Source organism: Leucopleurus acutus, assembly GCF_964270905.1.
Source record: "Leucopleurus acutus genome assembly, chromosome: 5".
Lineage (NCBI taxonomy): Eukaryota > Metazoa > Chordata > Mammalia > Artiodactyla > Delphinidae > Leucopleurus > Leucopleurus acutus.
The window spans coordinates 34,197,333-34,210,740 of record NC_139147.1 but is presented as its reverse complement, the minus strand read 5'-3'; the positions used below and the strand labels follow the sequence as shown (position 1 = coordinate 34,210,740).

The 13,408-nt window shown below is 40.0% G+C and overlaps 1 pseudogene across 1 annotated transcript; it reads right to left on the bottom strand.

Annotated features, from left to right (window-relative positions):
* Positions 1–1,379: 1,379 nt before the first annotated feature.
* On the bottom strand, positions 1,380–3,054 carry LOC309962503 (ankyrin repeat domain-containing protein 6-like; annotated as a pseudogene). The gene is made up of 2 exons: positions 2,950–3,054; positions 1,380–2,878 (listed from the first exon to the last, which is right to left on the bottom strand). The product of its transcript is annotated as an ankyrin repeat domain-containing protein 6-like (transcript).
* Positions 3,055–13,408: the final 10,354 nt, after the last annotated feature.

Here is a 13,408-nt window from a genome sequence, read left to right as displayed (position 1 = left end):
AATGAGCAAAAGTTTATTCAAAATTACAGACAACATTTACTTGGTTCTTGTGTTTATAGAAATAGAATCGAGGTTTCTATGCATATATGGAATTTTGAGGAGATGAATATAATGCCACAAGGAACAAGAAGCTTGGAAGATAATTTAATCCAAAGTTTCAACATACCGTTACTTTTGCAACTTTGTATACTCCATAGAGCAGAGTAAAATCCACAGGGCTCCATGAAGCTGGGGAATCCAAGTCAATTTATTGCATTATTTACATTGATATAGTTGCTACAAAGCAGTGGAAAGCTTTTGAGGTTCTTCAATAACAGAACTCAGTTCAAAATGAAATACTTTCAAGAAACAGTCTTATTTCTTTATAAAATGTAGGCCAATAAGCTCAAATTCAGAAAGGTACTCTAAGATAACTGGCTATGAATTAGGTTATAAAAGTTTCAGGTAATTGTTACGTGAATGTTTTTTCCATTAATCCACTTTAAAATCACTATGATTAAATGATTGTACTATTTCTTTCTTTTGGCTGAAATATACAGAAACCATGATCCAATGATTTGAACCTTTCTCATTTGAGCTCATTATTAACAAACATTCCCAGTGCTATTAGCCAATTAACCCATTATTTAAATACACTCTGACTTTTCAAAACATTTTAAGATATACTGAATCTTGTGCCATCATGAAAATCCTTCTCCTCAAAATTTGTTTGGTGAGTTTTCCCCTGGTTAAAACGTCAGCATTTTGGGAACTATGAACTTGAGGGAGGGGGTTCAACGTGTCTGTTACAGTTCTTACAGAAAGACACTGTCCAGGCACAGCAGACATGTTGATATGAATGACTGCTTGATTTGAGTTCACAGGGATTCATATTTTTCTTGCTTTTCATTTACATTATTTCATATCCTGAATATTAGAGTTTAGGCTTACACATCCTTCACTTTCTTAGCACGGCTCGCTTAATCTGAGCTTTTGAACTTCAGATGAACTTGGGCTGAGGTTTCGAATCTGTAATGAAACCTGAAACTAAGCAAGTTTCCCCTAATTTCAGTCTAATTGTTGAAGTCCTCATAACTTCAGGGCATAGGAAGCATGTGTGTGGCACATTTTAGAAATTACTGATTTTTTTAAAAGGCAAGTTCTGCTCTGTGTACAACAACCGACACCTTGGACATAGCTCTTATGCAGCTGCAGGACTGGAAATCCTCAGGAATCCTTCCCCGGCACCACCGCCTCCCACCCCTAGCCACACGACATGTGTGATGTTAGTTCCCTGAACAGGGATCGAACCCCCGCCCCCTGCATTGGAAGCACAGAGTCTTAACCACTGGACCACCAGGGAAGTCCCAGGAATTCTTTCTCGTCCCACTTCCCAGGCCCTAGTTTTCCTTGTGTACCTTAGTCCTTAGTTTAGCAAGTTCCTCCTCTAAACTTTTAATGTGTTCCTCCAGCGTGACCTTGTCTTGCTGGGCTTTCTGACTGGCTTGGCTTCGTGCTTCTTCAATCATCCTTTCATACCACTTTTCCATCTGGGTGGAAACAGCCTCAAAGAAATAGTGGGTGAGCTCCAGCTCTTGGGAGGTGTCTCGAATGTGAGGGGCAATCTGCTTGCCACCTGCTGCTGGTGGCGGCTGCCCGCAGGTGGTGCTGGGTGCTGGGTGCTGGCCTAGGTGCCTCGTCTGCCCACTTTTCCCAGACTTCTTGGTTTGGGTGCCTCTGTCAACACAGGGCCCAGCCTGTGGGTTGCATTTGGCTGCCTCTTTCAAGGGTAATGAGGCTGTCTGGACCTTGACATTCCTCAGTCGGGAGCCTGTACAATCCGAGGAAGACAGCTCCTGCTGGGGTCTCTGGGTGGCTGTGGAGCTGAGGGCCTTTTCCTTGGGCCTGGCCACCTGGGGGGAGCTGTCAGAGGCTGCTACTGGACCTGCAGTCCCCACTGACTGATCCACACCTGTGGAGGACTCGCAAGTGGAGGGTGTGGATTTACTCTTGGAGGCCCCAGAATCTCCAGAAAGCTTCAGCTCCAGATTCTGAATCTTTAACGTGCACCAAGTTTTTAATTCATCCACCAAGGACATCTGCCATTTCTCTCCCTCATGCTTCTCTGAGTCCGAGTGCTGCTACAGGTGATTCAGGCACTCCTTCCTCTCTGCTGAGAGTCACTCGACCATCAGCTGGTCCAGAACCCGCATTTGGTGCTGGGTCTTATTCTCCATGTGCCCCAGCTTCGTGTTCATCTTATCCTGTACCAACACCAGCTCTGCTTTGATCTCCTCCACAGTTGCCTCCAACTGATTCTCCAGCTTGTCGATCAGGGGTTCACATCGACAGCCATTTATTGGTGCCTGCATCACTTTGCTGCCCTTGCCCCAGTGCAGCGTGTAGAGTTGGTATGCTCTGAACTCATGGGGGATGGGGGTAAACAGCGATGCCTGGGCCTCTTTTTAGGGTCATTGTGAGTGCGCGAGTTCTTCAGCTGTCAGGGCTGCTTGTGTGCTGGTGGGGTGGAGTTAGAAAACGCTGACACATTGGGCCTTGACTTTTTCTGCCTGTTGTCCTTTGCTCTGGGCTCTGGGGAGGCCGACAGGAAATCTCTGGACTCTTCTTTTCTGGGTACAGCCTGTTCACTGCTATGGGTGTCTCCTGCTGAGACACTTCCCTGGGGCACTTTAGTGAGGAGGAGAGCAACTTCTGGATTATTGTGGTAGCAGGCAGTCTCCAGTGGAGTCCGGCCTGCATTATTGACGATGGTCCCATCTGCTCCGGCTTCCACTAAGATTTTAACCACCTTCTTGTGATTTAGGGCAGCAGCAATATAAAGTGCTGTGTCTCCAGCATCATCCTGGACATCGAGGTCACGGCCAGCCTTCAGCAAGATCTGGACCACAGAAAGATGGCCCTTATTGGCAGCAAGATGCAAGGGGTCCAGCCATGCTTGGTAACGGCTACCTTGGCGCCCTTGTTAATGAGCTGAAACACATTCTCCGCCTGGCCTTTGTACGCAGCTATGAGCAGGCATTCTGAAAGCCTGGCGACCACATCCTGCTGGCTCATGAACTAGGAAAGAAAGACATTTTCGGGGAAGTGGTAGACAAGTTCCTTTGGCTCAAGGTGATGCCACAGGTCCAGGCAGGTACCCGCGGGTAAAGATTCTCTGATCATTGGAAGGTGTCTTCATCACTGTGCCATCTTTGGGGCCTCTGCAGTCAGGATGCCCGCGACTCCAAGATCATATTGTTTTCTAATATTTGCTTTGTCTCTGGCTCTCATTAGAGTATAAGCTACTGGGGGATGAGGTGCTAAATGAACATGTGATTTCAAGTGAGTAAAAATGCTTGTCAACTTCTTCATCAATCAGCAAATCCATATACAGGCCTCTTTGGCTTATTCCTGAAGCCTCAGGGGTGTTTCAGGGATCTAGGGTCTAAAAATCTATAGATCCTCTTCTAAACTTGAGGCCTATTTTAAAGAAAATCATCCTCTAAGAGCCCTCTAAAAAAACACATTCTCTTGCAAGTTCAGCAGAAAGAAGGTTAAGAAAAATATAAAATTACCTGAGATCATGTCAACTATATTAATATCTAAAGATCAAAGCTCATGTGCAGTTTCTGCCTCAAAGAGTTAGTGCAGATGTGAAAACAGAGAAGTTCTTTAATGTCACCTGATGGCAAAAGGTGGAGCCAGGATTTAGACCCATTCAGTTGGCTTCAGAGCAATTTGAGTAATGTTGAAAGGCATTGAATAATGAGGAGATATTGAATAATATCCTTTGAACTGAGAAGTAACTTTAAGACCAAAAAATGAAGCAGGCAACTCCATAAAGTGCAATTATGAAGTTTATTGTGGGTAACTTACATACAGGCAGGATCAGGCAGACAAGGAACCAGAGGCATTTGCGACTGCATGCCCATCTGCCAAAGGGAGTGCTGGGGACTGTGAAGAGGTCAAAGCTAAAACTAGAATCTGACTACCATGGAGAAGTATGTCTGGTACTAAATGGAACTTGGGGGTCTCATGACCAATAACCATCTTCATCAGCAAAAGACATTCTTTCTGTTTTCATATCAGATGAAGGCAAGTGTAAAAGTTGATTGGAAATTTATCTGGCTTGGGGGCATTCGTTGTGAGTAAGTCACCCAGACAGGGGAGAGTGGTAGGACTGCAGGTCTAAGAGGAAGCTGTAAAATGGAGTCAGTGATGGTATGTGCAAGTCAAAACAGCCTTATACTTTACCTTTTGGCTCACAAATATCCCCAAGAGTACTATAACATAATTATTTATCAACTATGAATGCTCAAGAAAGAGAAGTTAAAATCCTAAGCAGTTTTATCAGAAAAGAGAGGACAGAGGAGGGATAATATTTAGGGTCAGACCACCGTCTGAATGCCAGGCTCTTAGGCAAAGGCCACTTCCATCCAGATGTGCACTCTCCTTCCCAGGCTGAACTGGGCCAGACCACGTCTCTAGGTTTGGTTCATGAATAAATCAACTTCTGAGGCAGGGTAGTTTGTTTGCCTTGGCATTCACAACAAAATCCATTTACAGACTAAATCAAGAGACCATATTCAGGATAAAGGTGTGAATGGATGATTGAGCAGCATTTTTATTTCTGGTCTATTTTATAGTTTCTATTAACATATAGGGCTTCACCTCCTACAACTCTTCCTGCTGTTCCCTAAAAATGAAATGCCACATTGCCTAGAAGAACGTTGCTGAATAAACATAGTAAAGTTAAAAGGCAGAAAGCTATTACGTAGCTTTACATAATAGTTAATTTTAAATGTTTGGCTGGGACATTTTCTGGAAGGACACATTTCTTTTCAATTATTTATTAGTGAATATTCAATTTTATTATTTTAAGGAAAATGATAATAACTGGTAAGGAAGTTTTATTATCGTAACTTACTTTTGAATAAAACTACTACACTATTGTCTCCAGTTGGAATAAAACTATGGGTATATGAACAATTATTATCCTCCTCTCTTTGTATTGCCTTATTTGACACCACTTTGCTCCACACATTTTGGTATTATTTGACAAGATGAAGATTGTTTGATTTTAATAGTTTTGAAATGTGGGAGCTTCATAGCAGGAGTAAAATAATGACTTTTAGATTTTATTACACTCTATAGATTACAATGGTGAAAGAGACTGCATACTTAAAATTCTGGGCTGGCTACCACAAACATGAAAACTGAAGCCTGGAGCTCAGTCTCATTGTCAAGACTATTTGATTCATGTTTAGGAATTGCTATCGTTTTTATAATAAGTGAAAAGTAAAAAATTGCAAAGAAAAATGGTTATGAAGAATTAGAATTCATAAAATACCAAATATTTAACTTCTAAGTCCTGTGAATATTCCCTTTTGAAATTAACTAATAAACTGTTAAGTTTAGTATTTTATTTGTAAATGGCCCTTGTCTAACTCCTTGGCATCATTCAACTATTGATAATGTATGAGATGGATCATCATACTTACATTATTATTCAGCTCATATTATACACATAAGCAAACTACGGTTTCACCTATTGGTGTTTTGTATTCACTAAGAGCTTCAGTCACTCTGATATCTTGGAACACATTTTTTACATACAGTGCGATAGCGATATTTTTCATATTTATTGCAGGCTCCCCTAAACACATAGAAAGAATTGTGATGGGGTGGTTTGGCTCCTAAATTACGTTAACATTGTCGAATGTAGGACTGTCTAGAGAATTAAAGAAGTGACATGTTTTGTAGATATTAAAATTTTATGCACTGTTTTAACAATTTTTTAACTCTATGAAAAAATGCCATTTAATAAGACATAAGACTGCAATGACAAAACTGTTCTTGAGGGCGATGGAAATATTCAGGTACTTATATAGCCCTTAGTTTAAATTATTTATAAAGCCACTAAAATTTTATTTAGAGCAGAGGTAATTGATTTTATAGGGTAGCCTGTTGACAGTCAAGTGTTATCATTTGTAAACGTAAGGCAAAATTTCACATTAGCAATGTACCATGCCTTTAGGCTAACAATGTTGCCTTTCATAGCACATTTTAATACAAATCAGGTACAGGTAGGCTATCTTTTGTCAGGAAAATAGATCCTATGTATGAAGTCCCGATTATTTATTTTAGTAATGTCAATTTTGTATACCCAAGTTATAAATGACCTTTCATTGAGGGATTAATTATCTTATGCTTTGACATTTTTGTGTTTGTATCTATTTTCCTCTGTTACTACTAAATGCTGATGGCTGCCTGCTTTGGTTCAATATTCCTGTAAGAATGTGACAGAGAACAGCCTAGTACAAAGCTAAATGACATATTAGTATCCTGATAAGAATAAGCAGCATATTGGCTAAGGGCTAAGGACACAACAGGATTCTTTGGGATTTATGGCATTTAGAATATATGAACTATAGTGAAACAGGGACATCTGGTGTAGAATAAGGATGCAAAACTTAGAGCAGAAACAAGAAAGACCAAGGTGCCTTGAAATTATACTTAGATGCACTTAAGTTTTGTGTATATCACTGCATATAAATTTTGCTCCCAAGAACATTACACTCAATTTTATGTATGCATTCTACAGTATATGGAAATACATGAATACATCAAAATAAGTACTTCATGTATATGAAAAACATCAAAATATGATGACTGAAGAATGACAGATGTATCACAGTTTGAAGAATGATAGGTGGATCATGAAGCAAACATATCGGAATCTGACAATTATAGAAGAGGTGGAGGGTATATGGTATATACACTAAGTGATTATTTTAACTTTTCTGTAACTTTGGAAATTTTCATAGTAAAACATGTGGAAAAAATGTAAAGATTACACTTAGGAATAAAACAAACTGTTGAGAATACAAATATTTAATCGAGAATACAAATATTTAGTCAAGAACACTAAAAATAGGTATAACTCGTGTATTCCACAGAAAACGCTTTCTTTCTTTTTTTTTTTTTTTTTACATTTTTGAGTGTTTTATTTATATCAAACTGGATAAAATGTGTGTATTTCTCAGACAGAAAAGACATGTCGAGGTAGAAATGAACCTTTCAACTATTCATGGGTACACAAGTACACTGGGGAGATAGTAAAAGTGCAGATTCTGATTCAGTGGTACTGGTGAGCTTGAATTCCATTTTTTTAACAAGCTCATTTTTTTTTTTACATCTTTATTGGAGTATAATTGCTTTACAATGGTGTGTTAGTTTCTGCTTTATAACAAAGTGAGTCAGTTATACATATACATATGTTCCCATATCTCTTCCCTCTTGCGTCTCCCTCCCTCCCACCCTCCCTATCCCACCCCTCTGGGCAATCACAAAGAACCGAGCTGATCTCCCTGTGCTATGCGGCTGTTTCCCACTAGCTATCTACCTTACGTTTGGTAGTGTATATATGTCCGTGCCTCTGTCTCGCTTTGTCACAGCTTACCCTTCCCCCTCCCCATATCCTCAAGTCCATTCTCTAGTAGGTCTGTGTCTTTATTCCTGTCTTACCCCTAGGTTCTTAATGACATTTTTTTTTTCCTGAAATTCCATATATATGTGTTAGCATACGGTATTTGTCTTTCTCTTTCTGACTTACTACACTCTGTATGACAGACTCTAGGTCTATCCACCTCATTACAAACAGCTCAATTTCATTTCTTTTTATGGCTGAGTAATATTCCATTGTATATGTGTGCCACATCTTCTTTATCCATTCATCCGATGATGGACAATTAGGTTGTTTCCATCTCCGGGCTATTGTAAATAGAGCTGCAATGAACATTTTGGTACATGACTCTTTTTGAATTATGGTTTTCTCAGGGTATATGCCCAGTAGTGGGATTTCTGGGTCATACGGTAGTTCTATTTGTAGTTTTTTAAGGAAACTCCATATGTTCTCCACAGTGGCTGTATCAATTTACATTCCCACCAACAGTGCAAGAGGGTTCCTTTTCTCCACACCATCTCCAGCATTTATTGTTTCTAGATTTTTTGATGATGGCCATTCTGACTGGTGTGAGATGATATCTCATTGTAGTTTTGATTTGCATTTCTCTAATGATTAATGATGTTGAGCATTCTTTCATGTGTTTGTTGGCACTCTGTATATCTTCTTTGGAGAAATGTCTATTTAGGTCTTCTGCCCATTTTTGGATTGGGTTGTTTGTTTTTTTGATATTGAGCTGCATGAGCTGCTTATAAATTTTGGAGATTAATCCTTTGTCAGTTGCTTCACTTGCAAATATTTTCTCCCATTCTGAGTGTTGTCTATTGGTCTTGTTTACAGTTTCCTTTGCTGTGCAAAAGCTTTGAAGTTTTATTAGGTCCCATTTGTTTATTTTTGTTTTTATTTCCATTTCTTTAGGAGGTGGGTCAAAAAGGATCCTGCTGTGATTTATGTCATAGAGTGTTCTGCCTATGTTTTCCTTTAAGAGTTTGATAGTTTCTGGCCTTACATTTAGCTCTTTAATCCATTTTGAGCTTATTTTTGTATATGGTGTTAGAGAGTGATCTAATATCATACTTTTACATGTACCTGTCCAGTTTTCCCAGCACCACTTATTGAAGAGGCTGTCCTTTCTCCACTGTACACTCCTGCCTCCTTTATCAAAGATAAGGTGACCATATGTGCCTGGATTTATCTCTGGGCTTTCTATCCTGTTCCATTGATCTATCTTTCTGTTTGTGTGCCAGTACCATACTGTCTTGATTACTGTAGCTTTGTAATATAGTCTGAAGTCAGGCAGCCTGATTCCTCCAGCTCCATTTTTCGTTCTCAAGATTGCTTTGGCTATTCGGGGTCTTTTGTGTTTCCATACAAATTGTGAAATTTTTTGTTCTAGTTCTGTGAAAAATACCAGTGGTAGTTTGATAGGGATTGCATTGAATCTGTAGATTGCTTTGGGTAGTAGAGTCATTTTCACAATGTTGATTCTTCCAATCCAATAACATGGTATATCTCTCCATCTATTTGTATCATCTTTAATTTCTTTCATCAGTGCCTTATAATTTTCTGCATACAAGTCTTTTGCCTCCTTAGGTAGGTTTATTCCTAGATATTTTATTCTTTTTGTTGCATTGGTAAATGGGTGTTTTCTTGATTTCACTTTCATATTTTTCATCATTAGTGTATAGTGTATAGGTGTATAGTGTATAGGAATTAGTGTATAGTGTATAGGAATGCCAGAGATTTCTGTGCATTAACTTTGTGTCCTGCAACTTTACCAAATTCATTGATTAGCTCTAGTTGTTTTCTAGTAGCATCTTTAGGATTCTCTATGTATAGTATCATGTCATCTGCATACAGTGACAGCTTTACTTCTTCTTTTCTGATTTGGATTCCTTTTATTTCCTTTTCTTCTCCAATTGCTGTGGCTAAAACTTCCAAAACTATGTTGAATAAGAGTGGTAGTGAGAGTGGGCAACCTTGTCTTGTTCCTGATCTTAGTGGAAATGCTTTCAGTTATTCACCACTGAGGACAATGTTGGCTGTGGGTTTGTCATATATGGCCTTTATTATGTTGAGGAAAGTTCCCTCTATGCCTACTTTCTGCAGGGTTTTTATCATAAACAGGTGTTGAATTTTGTCACAAGCTTTCTTTGCATCTATTGAGATGATCATATGGTTTTTCTCCTTCAATTTTTTAATATGGTTTATCACATTGATTGATTTGCATATCTTAAAGAATCCTTGAATTCCTGGAATAAACCCCACTTGATCATGGTGTATGATCCTTTTAATTTGCTGTTGGATTCTGTTTGCTAGTATTTTGTTAAGGATTTTTGCATCTATGCTCATCAGTGATATTGGCCTGTAATTTTCTTGCTTTGTGACATCCTTGTCTGGTTTTGGTATCAAGGTGATGGTGGCCTTGTAGAATGAGTTTGGGAGTGTTCCTCCCTCTGCTATATTTTGGAAGAGTTTGAGAAGGATAGGTGTTAGCTTCTCTAATGTTAGGTGTTAGCTTCTCTAAATGTTTGATAGAATGATAGAAATGTTTGATAGAATTCGCCTGTGAAGCCATCTGGTCCTGGGCTTTTATTTGTTGGAAGATTTTTAATCACAGTTTCAATTTCATATTGTTCTTTTCTAGTCTGTTCATATTTTCTATTTCTTCCTGATTCAGTCTTGGCAGGTTGTGCATTTCTAAGAATTTGTCCATTTTTTCCAGGTTGTCCAGTTTATTGGCATAGAGTTGCTTGTAGTAATCTCTCATGATCTTTTGTATTTCTGCAGTGGCAGTTGTTACTTCTCCTTTTTCATTTCTAATTCTATTTATTTGAGTCTTCTCCCTTTTTTTCTTGATGAGTCTGGCTAATGGTTTATCAATTTTGTTTATCTTCTCAAAGAGCCAGCTTTTAGTTTTATTGTTCTTTGCTATCATTTCCTTCATTTCTTTTTCATTTATTTCTTATCTGACTTTTATGATTTCTTTCCTTCTGCTAACTTTGTGGTTTATTTTGTTCTTTCTCTAATTGCTTTAGGTGCAAGGCTACGTTGTTTGTTTGAGATGTTTCCTGTTTCTTAAGGTAGGATTGTATTGCTATAAACTTCCCTCTTAGAACTGCTTTTGCTGCATCCCATAGATTTTGGGTCATCATGTCTCCATTGTCATTTGTTTCTAGGTATTTTTTGATTTCCTCTTTGATTTCTTCAGTGATGACTTCGTTATTAAGTAGTGTATTGTTTAGCCTCCATGTGTTTGTATTTTTTACAGATTTTCCTGTAATTGATATCTAGTCTCATACCATTGTGGTCGGAAAAGATATTGGATACAATTTCAATTTTTTTAAATTTACTAAGCCTTGATTTGTGACCCAAGATATGATCTATCCTGGAGAATGTTCCATGAGCACTTGAGAAAAATATGTATTCTGTTGTTTTTGGATGGAATGTCCTATAAATATCAATTAAGTCCATCTTGTTTAATGTATCATTTAAACCTTGTGTTTCCTTATTTATTTTCATTTTGGATGATCTTTCCATTGGGGAAAGTGGGGTATTAAAGTCCCCTACTATGAATGTGCTACTGTCGATTTCCCCTTTTATGGCTGTTAGTATTTGCCTTATGTATTGAGGTGCTCCTATGTTGGGCGCATAAATATTTACAATTGTTATATGTTCTTCTTGGATCGATCCCTTGATCATTATGTAGTGTCCTTCTTTGTCTCTTCTAATAGTCTTTATTTTAAAGTCTATTTTGTCTGATATGAGAAATGCTACTCCAGCTTTCTTTTGGTTTCTATTTGCATGGAATATCTTTTTCCATCCCCTTACTTTCAGTCTGTATGTGTCTCTAGGTCTGAAGTGGGTCTCTTTAGACAGGAAATATATGGGTCTTGTTTTTGTATCCATTCAGCCAATCTGTGTCTTTTAGTGGGAACATTTAGTCCATTCACATTTAAGGTAATTATCGATATGTATGTTCCTATTCCCATTTTCTTAATTGTTTTGGGTTTGTTATTGTAGGTCTTTTCCTTCTCTTGTATTTTTTGCCTAGAGAAGTTCCTTTAGCAGTTGTAAAGCTGGTTTGGTGGTGCTGAACTCTCTCAGCTTTTGCTTGTCTGTAAAGGTTTTAATTTCTCCATCAAATCTGAATGAAATCCTTGCTGGGTAGAGTAATCTTGGTTGTAGGTTTTTCTCCTTCATCACTTTAAATATGTCCTGCCACTCCCTTCTGTCTTGCAGGGTTTCTGCTGAAAGATCAGCTGTTAACCTTATGGGGATTCCCTTGTGTGTTATTTGTTGTTTTTCCCTTGCTGCTTTTAATATGTTTTCTTTGTATTTAAATTTTGACAGTTTGATTAACATATGTCTTGGCGTATTTCTCCTTGGATTTATCCTGTGTGGGCAGCCTCTCTGCTAATGGGTGGGGTTGTGTTCCTGTCTTGCTAGTTGTTTGGCATAGGATGTCCTGCACTGTAGCTTGCTGGTCATTGAGTGAAGCTGGGTGCTGGTGTTGAGATGGAGAAATCTGGGAGATTTTTGCTGTTTGATATTACGTGGAGCTGGGAGGTCTCTTGTGGACCAGTGTCCTGAAGTTGGCTCTCCCACCTCAGAGGCACAGCACTGACTCCTGGCTGCAGTACCAAGAGCCTTTCATCCACACAGCTCAGAATAAAAGGGAGAAAAAGTAGAAAGAAAGAATTAGTAGAAGCAGAAGGAAAGGAGGGAGGGCAGGAGGAAGGAAGGAAGGAAGTAGGGGGGGACGGAAAAAAGAAAGAAAGATAAAGTAAAATAAAATAAAGTAAGATAAAATATAATAAAGTTATTAAAATAAAAAAATTACTAAGAAATTTAAAAAAAAAACAAAACACGGATGGATAGAACCCTAGGACAAATGGTGGAAGCAAAGCTATACAGAAAAAATCTCACACAGAAGCATATACATACACACTCACAAAAAGAGGAAAAGGGGAAAAAATCATAAATCTTGCTCTCAAAGTCCATCTCCTCAATTTGGGATGATTCGTTGTCTATTCATGTATTCCACAGATGCAGGGTACATCAAGTTGATTGTGGAACTTTTATCCACTGCTTCTGAGGTTGCTGGGAGAGATTTCCCTTTCTCTTCTTTGTTCTCACAGCTCCTAGGGGCTCAGCTTTAGATTTGGCCCCGCCTCTGCGTGTAGGTCGCCGGAGGGCGTCTGTTCTTCGCTCAGACAGGACGGGGTTAAAGGAGCCGCTGATTCGGGGGCTCTGGCTCACTCAGGCCGGGGGTAGGGAGGGGCACGGAGTGCGGGGCGAGCCTGCGGCGGCAGAGGCCAGTGTGACGTTGCACCAGCCTGAGGCGCACAGTGCGTTCTCCCGGGGGAGTTGTCCTTGGCTCCCGGGACCTTGGCAGTGGCGGGCTGCACAGCCTCCCCGTAAGGGTGGTGTGGATAGTGACCTGTGCTCGTACACAGGCTTCTTGGTGGCAGCAGCAGCAGCCTTAGCATCTCATGCCCGTCTCTTGGGTCCACACTTTTAGCGTAGCTCGCGCCCGTCTCTGCAGCTCCTTTAAGCAGCGCTCTTAATCCCCTCTCCTCTCACACCAGGAAACAAAGAGGGAGGAAAAAGTCTCTTGCTTCTTTGGGAGGTCCATACTTTTCCCCGGACTCCCTCCCGGCCAGCCGTGCCACAGTAACCCCCTGCAGGCTGTGTTCACACCGCCAACCCCAGTCCTCTCCCAGCGCTCCAACTGAAGCCCGACCCTCAACTCCCAGCCCTGCCCGCCCCTGCAGGTGAGCAGACAAGCTTCTCAGGCTGTTGAGTGCTGGTCGGCACCGATCCTCTGTGCGGGAATCTCTCCCCGCTTTGCCCTCCGTACCCCTGTTGCTGTGCTCTCCTCTGTGGCTCTGAAGCTTCCCCCCTCCGCCACCCGCAGTCTCCGCCTGCAAAGGGACTTCCTAGTATATGGAAACCTTTCCT